This window comes from Artemia sp. Qi Xiang Cuo, chromosome 19 (assembly GCF_049724085.1).
Source record: "Artemia sp. Qi Xiang Cuo chromosome 19, ASM4972408v1, whole genome shotgun sequence".
NCBI lineage: Eukaryota > Metazoa > Arthropoda > Branchiopoda > Anostraca > Artemiidae > Artemia > Artemia sp. Qi Xiang Cuo.
Window position 1 is genome coordinate 35,483,581 of NC_142812.1, and position 13,661 is coordinate 35,497,241.

Here is a 13,661-nt window from a genome sequence, read left to right on the forward strand (position 1 = left end):
TGTAGCTTGGTAAAACAACTGGGTTACAGTCCACAATAGCCTACCGAGAAGAATCAGAAAAGGATTTAATTATTTTGAAGTTTCCTTAAAAAAGGGGAAAAAACTTCTAAGAAAATTTTTACATGGAATAGAGCCTTTGCAAAGAGAATTAATCGCACTAAAAAGAATTAATCGGTTTTTTTTTTAATTTCACTGGAATATCCAATTTTTAATCTACCGTCGATGCTTTTTTTCTGATACGCTAGCTAGAAGAAGAGTTTCAAAATAGGCTGTAGCCGGAGATAGGATTCAAAATATAACCGTTCCCGAGTGTTTCCGTATACCCTGCAGTAGCATGTCTCCGAAAATAAAGAAACATTACTAGCTTCCAAGTTTCTTTCAGTTCCAATGTGGCGTTAACCTGATGGGATCAGTTTATGAACTTGTGTGACCTTGGATTTAAATGTAATACTTATCATGGAACACTTGTAAAAGCGATACAAAATTATTGGTTTGAGTGCATAATTTAAAATGGGTAAGTAATTACTACACCTTTCAGTTAAATCTTACTTCAGTGAGAGCTTTTTTTATCTCCTGAACTGCGATAACACTTTTTGGATCAACAATTTTATGGAATTTTATGCTATTTATGCATTGCCGTGTTCAAACCTAACCAAATGTACAAGAACGCAAAAATAAAAATTAAAGGTTTTCCATGCCAAGTTGTATATAGTCTAAATAAGAAGAAATAAATATTACTGTAAAAAATATTGAAAACACATAGGAAGCAGAAAAAAAGGATTTCAAGCTTGAAGCAAGTTCGAGGTAAAAACAAGCCAAAGAAGACGAAGAAAAACAAAGAATGAAACAACTTAGAAAAGAATGGTTATCCCGGTGTGGCAAAGCCAAAGTACCATCACAAGTACATTATTAATGAATAAAAATATTTCGTCATTAAATAAAAGTGATATCTTTAAAGGCAGTCTATATGTTCCAAAACTGGTCGACGAAGTGACTGAACAAAAAGGAGTGACCAGAATGCTAGAATCGTAAGACAACTCGTTGAAGACTAAGACATCCGGATATTTAGTATACAAAGAATTAATTTTAGTAAAGAGATGAATAAAAATTATATTGTATACTTGTAAAAACTAGCTTTATTTTGTAATCTTGTACGACAAAAGAACAATACAAGCGATCCAATATAATATCAATAAACAAAACTAGCCTTTCAACAATTGCGAATACTATAATCAGTTAATTAAAAAAAAAAAATTTGGTTGTTCGTTGGCAGTACTGATATGGGTAAATATTGAGAAACTACGGAGCCTACTTCAAAATTGCGAGTTGGACATCCCTACATTTGTAAATTAAATAGCAGAATGAGACACTTTCGTTATATACGCTCTAGTTTTGGGCATCACTTGACACCATTAACTTGCCCAGCTTTCAACAGAACTAATTGCAATAGCTTATCTGCAATATTTGTAATAAGTAATTCAAAGAAATTTTATTGTATTTTATTTGAGCGCAGTTTGAACATTAAAATGAAAAGAAAGAAAAAAGAAGAAAAATCAAAGAAAGGTCTTGCAATCCCGTAGAACCTTCGGAAGCGAATCAAAAATATTCTTAGCTTATAATGATAATGAGTTACACCAAGCATTTTCTATCAAACAGTTCGTGGTAACGAACTGTAAGTAAGGAGCGACCCGGCTCAATCGTAACCGAAACTCTAAAAAACATAATTTTGATACCAATAGACATATCAGAAGAATCAGATTTTTATACTGATATCAAATATATAAGTTTCATCAAGTTTAGTCTTGCCCATCAAAAATTACGCGCCTGAGAAAATTTGCCTTGTTTTCGAAAAAAGGGAGAAACAACCCCTGAAAGTCATAGAACTTTAATGAAAATCACACCATCAGATTCAGCGTATCAGAGAACCCAACTATAGAGGTTTAAAGCTCCAATCTGCAAAAATATGGAATTTTGTATTTTTTGCCAGAAGAAATCACGGATGCGTGTTCATTTGTTGTTGTTTTTTCCCAGGGGTGATCGTATCGATCCATTAGTCCTAGGATATCGTGAGAGGGCTCATTCGAACGGAAATTAAAAGCTCTAGTAACCGTTTTGAGTGACCAAAAAAATTGGAGGGTAACTTGACCCCCTCCCACGCTCATTTTTTTCCCGAGGTCACCCAATCAAAATTTTGAGATAGCCATTTTTTTTAGCATAGTCAACAATCTAATTAATATGTCTTTGAGGATGATTTGATTCCCCAGTGTTCCCGGGGGAAAGGCTGCAAGATATAAACTTTGCCCATTGTCTACCTATCGTATTTGTTATTTGGAAGTATATAGGTATTTCCAGGACGAATTTTTTTCTAGTTGGGGGTCGGGGTCGGACTAGGGGTGGCGTGGGAGAATCTTTCCATGGAATATATTTCCTCGGGGAACGGGACATTTCTATGAAGGGGGCGCCAGATTTCACAGCATTATTTAAAAAATGATCAGAAATTAAATAAAAAAACAAACTTTTTTTCAACTGAAAATAAGGAGCAACATTAAAATTTAAAACGAACAGAAATTACTACGTATATAAGAGGGTTCGGACCCTAGTCAATACCTCGCCCTTTACGCTAAAGTTTTTTAATGCTTTCAAGAGAGCTATCTATTCTAATTAACCGGCCTTTGTGGTTCTGGGGTTTGTGATTCGAACGGAATTCGTATTTTAACGTAAAAAGCGAGGTATTGACCATGAAGCGAGCTCCCTAATATACGTAATAAGAACATACGAATATAGAAATTTGTTACGTAAGTTAATTCGTAAGCTACGTCAGAACACAATTTCGAGAAAGCTAATTAGCCAAAAAAAGGAAAATTAATATGCGAATTTTGTTTTAATTATTTATGTACAGTGGGCCAAAATCAAAGCTACATTAATTCAAAAAAGTTCAAAATTAACTAAAAAAACAAGTTTTTTTTAACTGAAAGTAAGGAGCGACATTAAAACTTAAAACGAATAGAAATTATTCCGTATATGAAAGGGGCTGTCCCCTCCTCAACGCCTCACTCTTTACGCTAAAGTTTGACTCTGTCTCACAACTTTATTTTTTAGTTTCTTTCAGTTCCCCAATCAGGTCACCCCCTCCCACGTTCAATTTTTTCCCGAGGTCACCCAATCAAAATTTTGAGATAGCCATTTTGTTTAGCATAGTCAAAAATTACGTTGCCCATAAAAAATTACGCGCCTGAGAAAATTTGCCTTGTTTTCGAAAAAAGGGAGAAACAACCCCTGAAAGTCATAGAACTTTAATGAAAATCACACCATCAGATTCAGCGTATCAGAGAACCCAACTATAGAGGTTAAAAATCCAATCTGCAAAAATGTGGAATTTTGTATTTTTTGCCAGAAGAAATCACGGATGCGTGTTCATTTGTTGTTTTTTTTCCCAGGGGTGATCGTATCGATCCATTAGTCCTAGGATATCGTGAGAGGGCTCATTCGAACGGAAATTAAAAGCTCTAGTAACCGTTTTGAGTGACCAAAAAAATTGGAGGGTAACTTGACCCCCTCCCACGTTCAATTTTTTCCCGAGGTCACCCAATCAAAATTTTGAGATAGCCATTTTGTTCAGCATAGTCAAAAATCTAATCAATATGTCTTTGAGGATGACTTAATTCCCCACAGATCCCAGGGGAAGGGCTGCAAGTTATAAACTTTGCCCATTGTTTCCATATAGTATTGGTTATTGGGAAGCATAAAGGTGTTTACAGGAGGGATTTTTTTCTAGCGGCGGGTCAGGGCTGGAGTAGAGGTTACGGGGGAGGATCTTTCCATGGAGGATATTTCATTGAGGGAAGGGACATTTCCATTAAGGGGGTGCCAGATTTCCCAGCATTATTTAAAAAACGATCAGAAACTAAATAAAAAAAAAACAAGTTTTCAACTGAAAGTAAGGAGCAACATTAAAACTTAAAACGAACAGAAATTACTACGTATTTGAGAGGGTTCGCCCCCTAGTCAATACCTCGCTCTTTACGTTAAAGTTTTTTTAGTACTTTCAAAAGAGCTGTCTATTCTAATTAACCGGCCTTTGTGATTCAGGGGTTTGGGATTCAAACAAAATTCAAACTTTGGTGTATAGAGCGAGTTATTGACTAGGGAGCGAACTCTCTAATATACATAATAAAAACATACGAATTTAGAAATTCGTTAAGTAAGTTAATTCGTAAGTTACGTCAGAACAAAATTTCGAGAAAGCAAATTAGCCAAAAATAGGAAAATTAATATGCCATTTTCGTTTTAAGGATTCGTGTACGGTGAGCCAAAATCAAAGCTGCATTAATTCAAAAACGTTCAGATATTAACTTAAAAAAAACAAGTTTTTTTAACTGATTAAATAAAAAAAACAAGTTTTTTAAACTGAACGTAAGGAGCGACATTAAAACTTAAAACAAACAGAAATTATTCCGTATATGAAAGGGGCTGTCCCCATCTCAACGCTTCGCTCTTTACGCTAAAGTTTTTTATTGTTTTAAAAAATAAAGTTGTGAGACAGAGTCAAACTTTAGCGTAAAGAGCGAGGCGTTGAGGAGGGGACAGCCCCTTTCATATACGGAATAATTTCTGTTCGTTTTAAGTTTATAGTCGCTCCTTACTTTCAGTTTAAAAAACTTGTTTTTTTTATTTAATTTCTGATTGTTTTTTAGTTAATGAAGCTTTTATTTTGGCTCGCCGTCATTGAATAAGTAAACAAAATTTGCATTAAAATTTTACTTTTCTTTTGCTTAATGGCTGTCTCTAAATTTGGTTCTGACGTAATTTACAAATTAACTTACGTAACGAACAACTTTATTCGTATATTTTGCTTCTGGCAAAAAATACAAAGTTGCAGATTTTTGCAGATATGAGTTTGAAACCTATGTTATAGGGTTTTCTGATACGCTGAATCTGATGGTGTGATTTTCAATAAAAATTTTTCACTTTTAGGGGATGTTTCCCCCTCTTTAAAAAATCAGGTGAGTTTTCTGAGGCTCGTAGCCTTTGATGAGTAATACTAAACTTAATAAAATTCATATATTTAGAATCAGCATTATAAGCCCATTCTTTTGATACATTTATTGACATAAAAGTTCCGTTTTTAAAACTTTCGATTAATATTGAGCGGTATCGCTTGTTTTTTTTTTTATTGTTTTTTTTTATTAAGTATATTTTATTAAGTATACTATTGGGTTATCCCCTTATTAAAAACCACCCTATTTTCGTTAAAATTTAAAAAAATTTTAATTCACAAACCCCTGAATCACAAAGGCCATTTAATTTGAATAGATAGCTCTTTTGAAAGCAATAAAAAAACTGTAGCGTAAAGAGCGAAGTATAAACTTGGGGGAGAACCCCCTCATATAAGTAATAATTTCTGTTCATTTTAAGTTCTAATGTTGCTTTTTAATTTCAGTTGAAAGTACTTGTTTTTTTTTTAAATTTAATTTCTGATCGCTTTTTAAATAATGCTTGGAAGTCCGGCGCACCCTTCATAGGAATGTCCCTTACCCCAAAGAAACATCATCCACGGAAAGATTCTCCCGAGTAACCCCCTCCCCCCAACAGAAAAAAAATCCTTCCTGAAAATGTATGTATACTTCCCAATAACCAATACAATAGGTAAGCAATGGGCAAAGTTCATATCTTGAAGCCCTTCCCCTGGGAACTGTGGGGGATTAAGTCATCATAAAAGACATATTTATTAGGTTTTTGACTATGTTGAACAAAACGACTATCTAAAAATTTTAATTGGGTGACTTTGAGAAAAAAATGAGCGTGGAAGGGGGCCTAGTTGCCCTCCATTTTTTTTGGTCACTTAAAAAGGGAGCTAGAACTTTTAATTTCCGTTCCAATGAGCCCTCTTACGAACCCGTGGGAAAAAAAACAAAAACAAATAAACACGCACCCGTGATCTTTCTTCTGGCAAAAAATGCAAAATTCCACATTTTTGTAGATAGGAGCTTGAAACCTCTGCAGTAGGGTTATCTGATACGCTGAATATGATGGTGTGAATTTCATTAAGGTTCTATAATTTTTAGGGGGTCTTTCTCCCTTTTTTGAAAATCAGCCAAATTTTCTCAGGCGCGTAACTTTTAATGGGTAAGATTAGACTTAATAAAACTTATATTTTTGAAATCAGAACTAAAATTTGATTCTTTTGATGCATCTATTGGTATCAAAATTCCGTTTTTTAGAGTTTCGGTTACCATTGAGCCGGGTCGCTCCTTACTTACAGTTCGTTACCACGAACTGTTTGAAAAGTAAAGAGCGACATTAAAACTTAAAACGAACAGAAATTATTCCGTATGAAAGGGGCTGTCCCCTCCTCAACGCCTCGCTCTTTACGCTAGTTTAAAAAAAATAAAGTTTTGTGACAGAATCAAACTTTAGCGTAAAGAGCGAGGCGTTGAGGAGGGGACAGCCCCTTTCATATACGGAATAGTTTCTGTTGGTTTTAAGTTTTAATGTCGCTCCTTACTTTCAGTTTAAAAAAACTTGTTTTTTTAGTTAATATCTAAAAAGACGAATTGCAGCCTATTGAGCTCTTAAGCACCATAAATATTTTATTAATTACAAATGGGTTTAATAAGTGCTTTTGAAGACAATTCAATAATTGTAATGCCTATTAAACGCCAAAAATAAAAAAAAACAATAAGCTTATTGATCAGAGCTTATTACCCACTTTCCACCACCCGGTGACATCCCCGAGTTCCATGTGTGTCTGTATACATGGTATAGTTTCACCAAGCTTGGCGTAGCTCAGCCGCACTGGGCATGGTTCCAAAATTAGAACACACTTCCACCAGGCTTGGCACAGTTTAGCCACGCTTAGCACATCTTCACCACTCATGGCACATTTTTGACACGCTTGGCACGTGCCAACTGGTGTAGGTGATTCCTACACTACACCTACACTGGTGTAGGTGATTCCTGGTGTAGGTGAGTGGGATATTAAAACCAGTACTATTTTTACATTGTCAAACTTAGAAACCACCTAGGAGGATCCTTGGTGTGCATTCCCCCACTGCTATAAAACAAGAAGGCCATAAAAAATAGGAATGGAAATGAAAAATGCTTCCATTGAAACTTTGGTGGGAACAAAATTTCCAGTAGTAGCCCTCGCCTTCTCCTTTAAGAAAATTTCGCGTGGCTGTCAATTAAAACAGCAGATAGCCAGATAAAACCGCTGTCTTAGATAGCAGGGTGCAATAATTAAGCCTCTTAAAATCCAATATAAAGTCTGATATTCAGAATTGAAAGGTGGGGATCATCAAAATTGAATATGATTGACAAATATTGACTATTAGCTGAAGTCAAGCAGAGACTGTTTGTCTCTCAGCGTGAAGAATGCATCATTTTTGACAGGGTGATTTATCTTTCTATCGCCTTATTTCAATAGTCGTCATGCGTGAGGGAATCTTTGGTATTTGTTGGGGGATGAATAATAAATGTCAAAGGCCCTATTGATTGTTTTCCTAATATTATAAATACACGTATCAGCTTGCGAGAATGGAGGGAATGGGGTAATAAATATTATCATTATTTGAAACAACTACTGGAAGACCTACAACCTATTAGTAACATCAATGATCCCCTATCAATGAAATCGACGCTATAACAGGTATATTGCTTTTTCTTCTAAAATGTTTAAATAAAGGGAGGAGTGAGTGCCATAGAACGAAACAAAGGTTAAAAATAAACAAAATATAGCTGTCAATAGATTTTTATTTCGTTGTTTATGCTAGTTATTTTCCCTAAAATTCATAAAAATGTAAATATACTACTACAAGTTGTTATAAATCAAATTAAACGTACTTACGATTTACTAGGCTAAAAATGAAGTTTAGCATTTTATACAGCTGAAAAATCCAAAATGGCTTGCGCAGTAGCTTCAGTATACGAATACGTAGGGAGGGGATGTATTTTCTAAGATCTAGGGAAGGATGGGGCAATTTTTCTTTCAATGTTGTCAATGAAAGTAAACTAAAAAGGTATAAATCCAGGAGCGGGGGGGGGGGGTAAAATTATGTCAATCTTAAATGGCAAAAATTAGATGAAAATAAATATGATTACAATTACAAGCCTTTATAACCTCTTGCGACAGTACAGCCTGAAAAGCCAACGCTGAAAAGTATTTTTTTATAGAATTTTGACTCATTTCAATGGTATTTGAATCACCTGTTTATATTCGTTACTGTGATAAACTCCCTTCTTTCTAATACAGACAAAATTTCCCGTATGACATTCCACATACAGTATATAGCGGTGCCCGCATAATGCACCAGTACCCAAAATAATTTATAAATTATCCGCATAATTTAATACTCCATAGAGGTGTGCTTAAATAATTGAGAAACTATTGAGCTCACTTTTCCGAAAAGAGGCAAGAAACCTTTAGCGAAGCAAATTTAAGTTTTGCATTCTGAGTTGAATACATAGGCTACTTGATAAACTTAAGATTATTAAAAAAAAAAAAAAAAAAAAAAAAAAAAAAAAAAAAAAAAACTTGGGAAAAATGTTAAGAAACCTGAAATATTTCGCACCGTAAAATAAAAAAAAATTTACTGCTTAGGGATAAATTCAACCCTAGGCAATCGTCAGACTGGGTCCTCGCATTGATTGAAATATTTTGCCTTATTTTTCAATCGAATATAATTTTGACTATTTCGCTACAGAGTCTTCCTGTCGCTCGTATGAATCCAACTAAACCAAATGACTATAATGGCTCTTAAATATTTTGCAATTCTTCCTTTTTTTCATTTGACCCAACTCACATTAAATAAAAAACACATTATTTTTCAAGACAGACATTCTAATGAAAAGACCTTTGTGTTTCAGGAGCTGTTCATAAGAAATTGTGACAAACAGTAAAACTTTATGTAAAGTTCCTTTCCCTCACGGGAAACTCCTCCATGCAAATTTACTCCCATGTAAAATGTACCCCTCCTTTCTAACAATTTCATCTTCTTTTTTTACTTTTCTTAATTTCTCGACTCTTAGGGGTATTTCTCAACGCCGTAACCAGGATTTTTTTTTCGGAGGTATTTTTTTGGGGGGGGTGCACAAAAACTTCAAAAACGCATACAAAATCTTTTTATGTCCTTTTTTGTTACGTTTTTACGAGTCAGACAAACATTTCGGTGGTGGGGGGATACAAACCCCCTAACCCCCCCTGGATACGGCCTTGATATTTCTCACCTTTTTCGGAAAATCCAGGCAAATATTACCAGGCTCTAACTTTTGATGGGTAACACTAAACTTGAAAATTTTTATATATTTGGAATCAACATAATAAGTTTATTCTTTTGGCATGTCTATTAATATCAAATTCCCATTATACTATTACGCCAAGTTACTCCTTACTTACAGTTTGCTACCACGATAATTTACCACGATTTTGATAATGCACTGAAAAATTATTTTCATCAAGCTCTCATTTTATAAAATTTGGCAGCAAGCTCTCAATCAGCGGATGAGGGCCTTCGGGCTTTTGTCTCCATAATGCTTGATTTTGTAAGGATTTTCTCATATTCGTCTGTGTTTTTCCTGAGATTCATCTTTTTTTTGGGGGGATTCTGGTGGATATGAATACAGAAAAGCCTATAACCTTCTTATTTCAAAAGGATTCTGTTGTTTGCGTCTGACATGGGGGGTGGTTCCACTTTATTTTCATGAATACTGTCATGTGTAGCCTATTACCTTAAAGTGGCGGGCTTAAAAACTTCTGAGAGGCGTCAGAAATGAATGCATCAAACTACCTTGAATGTTATTTTGATCGCGATGGATTGAGCACATTTTTGAAATACTCTACGCATTTTTTTACGTAACATGATGAAATTTTATTAATGAGTAACATAAAAGAGATGGTCAGAGCGGACAAAGCATACATGATGTGGCCCGTACCCTCTTTAAATTATCGCAATTTTTCTTACATATAAAATGTCAGTGGCATCGCTCCTTTGTTTTCCGAGTTTTCTCAATCTTGCCCATCTTCTCAAATTTTGCCCCCCCCCCCCCTAATATTTTGCATGTATCCGAGTAACCAGATAAAGTAGGGTTACCTGTACTCCCCAGCACCATGCCCAATTGAATCTTAAGTTTTGAAGTTTCTTCGGCCTAATAACTTGAAGAAAAAATAAGCATCACCTTTGTATACTTTCGTACAAAAATCTACAAAAGTAAAATTTTACACAAGGGAACATTGAATTAATCTATAAAGTTGAATGGAGGTTGAAAGTTGGAGGTTGGAGTTAAATGGAGGTTGGAGGTCTATAATGGAGGTGTGGTGTCCAGACTTCTATCAAATTGGACATTAATTTCGTCCATTAACTTCTCCTCTCGCAATTGATGATAGGCTGGAATACACTGAAGTTCGATCCCGCAATTCTATGTTGTAGCAAAAATATGTAAAAGTATTTACCCGGCGGAAAATTCCCCTAACCCGGAAAAATTTTCCACTGAAAAACTCCCTCCGAAAAATCCTCTCTTCGGCAAAAATCATCCCCACATGCAAAATTGAGCAGCCAAAGAGAAAGTATGACAAAAATAAAATAAAAAATAAAGAAAAAAGGATCTTTTTTTAATATTATGCCTATTTTTCAAAATTTAGGCAAAATGTATAATGTAAAATTACATTTTACAATTAAAACGTGTGTGTGGGGGGGGGGAGAAAGTGGATTTTACTGACTGACTGGTCATTCTTAGTAGAGATGCCTTATTGACTCCGAGACGAACACCATATATGGGCATAGAGTCATTAGGGAGAATGATTGCGTAATCGACCTCTTTCTCCAGGGGTGTTTTTGGCCAAGTGCCCGCTAGGGGTGAATTTTATGATCCAGGAAACAGTATTTGTTGTTGTAAGTGTGTGCTCGAGGCAAATGATATGACCTAGAAATAGGAAATAGTATTTGTTCTTGTATGCTCGAGGCAAATGTTATGATCCGGAAATAGGAAACAGTATTTGTTGTTGTTGTTGTTGTATACTCGAGGCAAATGTTATGATCCAGAAATAGGAAACAGTTAGATCACGTGTTTCCTTCTCAGCCAATCAGAGGGTTTGCTTACATAATAATTCACCCTTGAGATTTCGTATATAACGGGCATGCAATGTGATTAAATTATCAGAAACTATTGTGACACAATAGATATAACAACTGTCATAATTGATGAGCTTGAAGCCATGCCAACTTCAATTTGCAATGTAAGTTCAGATTTAATACATTTTCATTTTTTATTTTCAAAATAAAATTATTTTCCGTGGTCACCCTCCAGTATATTCAGGTAAATCCCCTCCCCCCAGTCTAGTACAAACATCACTATACAATCTTCATACTCGATAGAAAACATAAAAGGTGTTCTTTTTATTACCTAAACATAACCCCCACCACCATTGTTTTTACAATCAAATTCTCGCAAATATAAATAATTTTCTTTTCGTTAATTTTATGTAATTTTAGGCATTCTATATCTTAGCTAAAAGCGAGCACTGACTCCTGTCAAATCTTAAGGCATTATGCCGCTCTGTTTGACATAAGGCTCCGTGCAATCCCATAAATAGTTTGTCACCCCTTTTCCTGTTTTGTATACATTAGCTGGTTTTAGGCAATCTAAGTTTTCAATGCTTTTACGTAATTCTGTGTTTGTCTGAAAATAGCGGAGAACTAATTTTGTCTGCAAATTACCGATGGATATTTAGGGCATTGGAATTCTATGTAAGAGTGAAATGGGATTATTTCAAGCTTTCTTTCGATAAAGTTTCTTTTATAGTCCCAGGAGGGGAGTGTGAATCCATGATTTTTGTTGGGGAAGGGGTTAGCACTTTTAATAGTGACCAAATATAAATGAAAAGATACTTGTTTTTACCATAATTGTTTTCGACTTCAGTGTCTAACCATTTCTCTTCGAAATTTTAGTGATTTTAGCTATAACATTTGAATAAAGAGGCAGTAAGATATATTCTTTATTGATATGCCTTTCGCTTGAATATATCGTAAGATTAACTCAATGAGAGGGTAGACCTAGGGTTGGTTAATTTTTCTAAATTTAGGGGTGGGGCGTGAATCCAGGATTTTTGTTGGGGAGGGGGTTAGCTCTTTTAATAGTGACAAAATAGAAATGAAAAGAGAATTGTTTTTTACCTTAATTTTTTTTCGACTTCAGTGTCTAACCATTTCTCTTCAACATTTTAGTGATTTTAGCTATAACATTTGAATATAAGGCAGTAAGATATATTCTTTATTGATATGCCTTTTGCTTGAATGTATCGCAAGATTAACTCAATGAGAGGGTAAACCTAGGGTGGGTTAATTTTCCTAAATTTACGGGGGGGGGTAGACAAAATTATGGTTAGTGGGGATACTAACTTTCTTTCTGTAAAAAGGGGGAAATTATTTATCATACTAACTTTTTCTCTTCTTTAAGGCAAATTGTGAAGAATATCCGTCGCCGTCCAGTAAGAGAGCGAGGGATAATGCAAATAGTGAAGAATGTCCGTCGCCTCCCAGTAAGAGAGCGAGAGATGACGAGGCAGCCCCCCAACTGAGACCATCCATTATTAAGTATGCTGGCTCGACCCCAAAACAAGTGTTGACTGCCCAAGCTCCATCTGCACAGGCAACAATACAGCCAGGTCAAAAACTAAAGAGCAAATGGGCAGATACTTTCAATGCCACAGCCCAATCTGCACAAGAAATTAACGACGTCGGCCCGTCCGCCCTCCAACACGCACTACCTGGACCATCTGGCACCCAAGTGCAGCCGGGATTTGCAAATGTGAGCATTTTTACTACCTATCTTATAGAAATACATATCTATTACTTCCAATGTTTTTAGTCCTTTCTTTTCACTATTTTTCAACACTGTGTAAAAGTGTATCTCAGAGATATTAAAATATTAACCCCTCGCCCCCAACCATTATTTTCTCTGCCCTCCCTCAGAGATATCTAAAAGTAATTTTTTTTTTGCTTGTCAAACTGCTCTTTTTTTCTAATCTTTGCTATTTTCTCTGTTGCTATCGCTTCGATATCTCATAAGCGAATATTTTTAGGTAATTTCCTAGTTTTTACTGCAATCTCTCACCGCTATGAAACTCAAAATGCTATTTTTCGCAATTGAACATTATCTTGTTTTAATCTTTGACTTAAAGCTCCGCACGGGCATATAAATAGATCTGTTTTACCCCTTTTCCTGTCCTGTTCTATCATTAGCGGTTAGGCTGCCAAGTCTTGGATTTCAATACTTTTACATAATTCTGTGTGTATTTCTGAAAATAGCGGAATTGTTTGCAAAATTAGCGTTAGATATTTAGGAAATTGGAATTCTATGTAAGAGCGAAAAAAGTTATATCCCCAAAAATAATAATTGCTATTTATGACATTGCTGAAAAGCAGGGGGGGGGCATAGTTGCCCTCGAATCTTTTTGGTCACTTAAAAAGTGCAGTCAATTACTGCTAATGCTCACCATTTGAAACTCTGTGAATGCTATTCCGTTCACAATTGAATATTCCATAGTTTTAAGAGAGAAGGCTGCAGAGATTATTCCCATTTATCTATCTGTCACATATGGACTGTCTAATTTGCACTGAATATTTTTAAAATAGCTTTCAATCTTACAACTTGCCGCCATGATTTTA

General features: G+C 35.2%; 1 protein-coding gene across 1 annotated transcript in view; it reads left to right on the forward strand.

Annotated features, from left to right (window-relative positions):
• Positions 1–377: 377 nt before the first annotated feature.
• The window catches only part of LOC148940782 (pyrokinin-1 receptor-like), a 42,220-nt gene continuing 28,936 nt past the window's right edge, over positions 378–13,661 (forward strand). The window contains exon 1 of the mRNA XM_089105073.1: positions 378–514. The gene's annotated coding sequence lies outside the window, so the exon portion shown is untranslated. The remainder of the gene's footprint in view (positions 515–13,661) is intronic.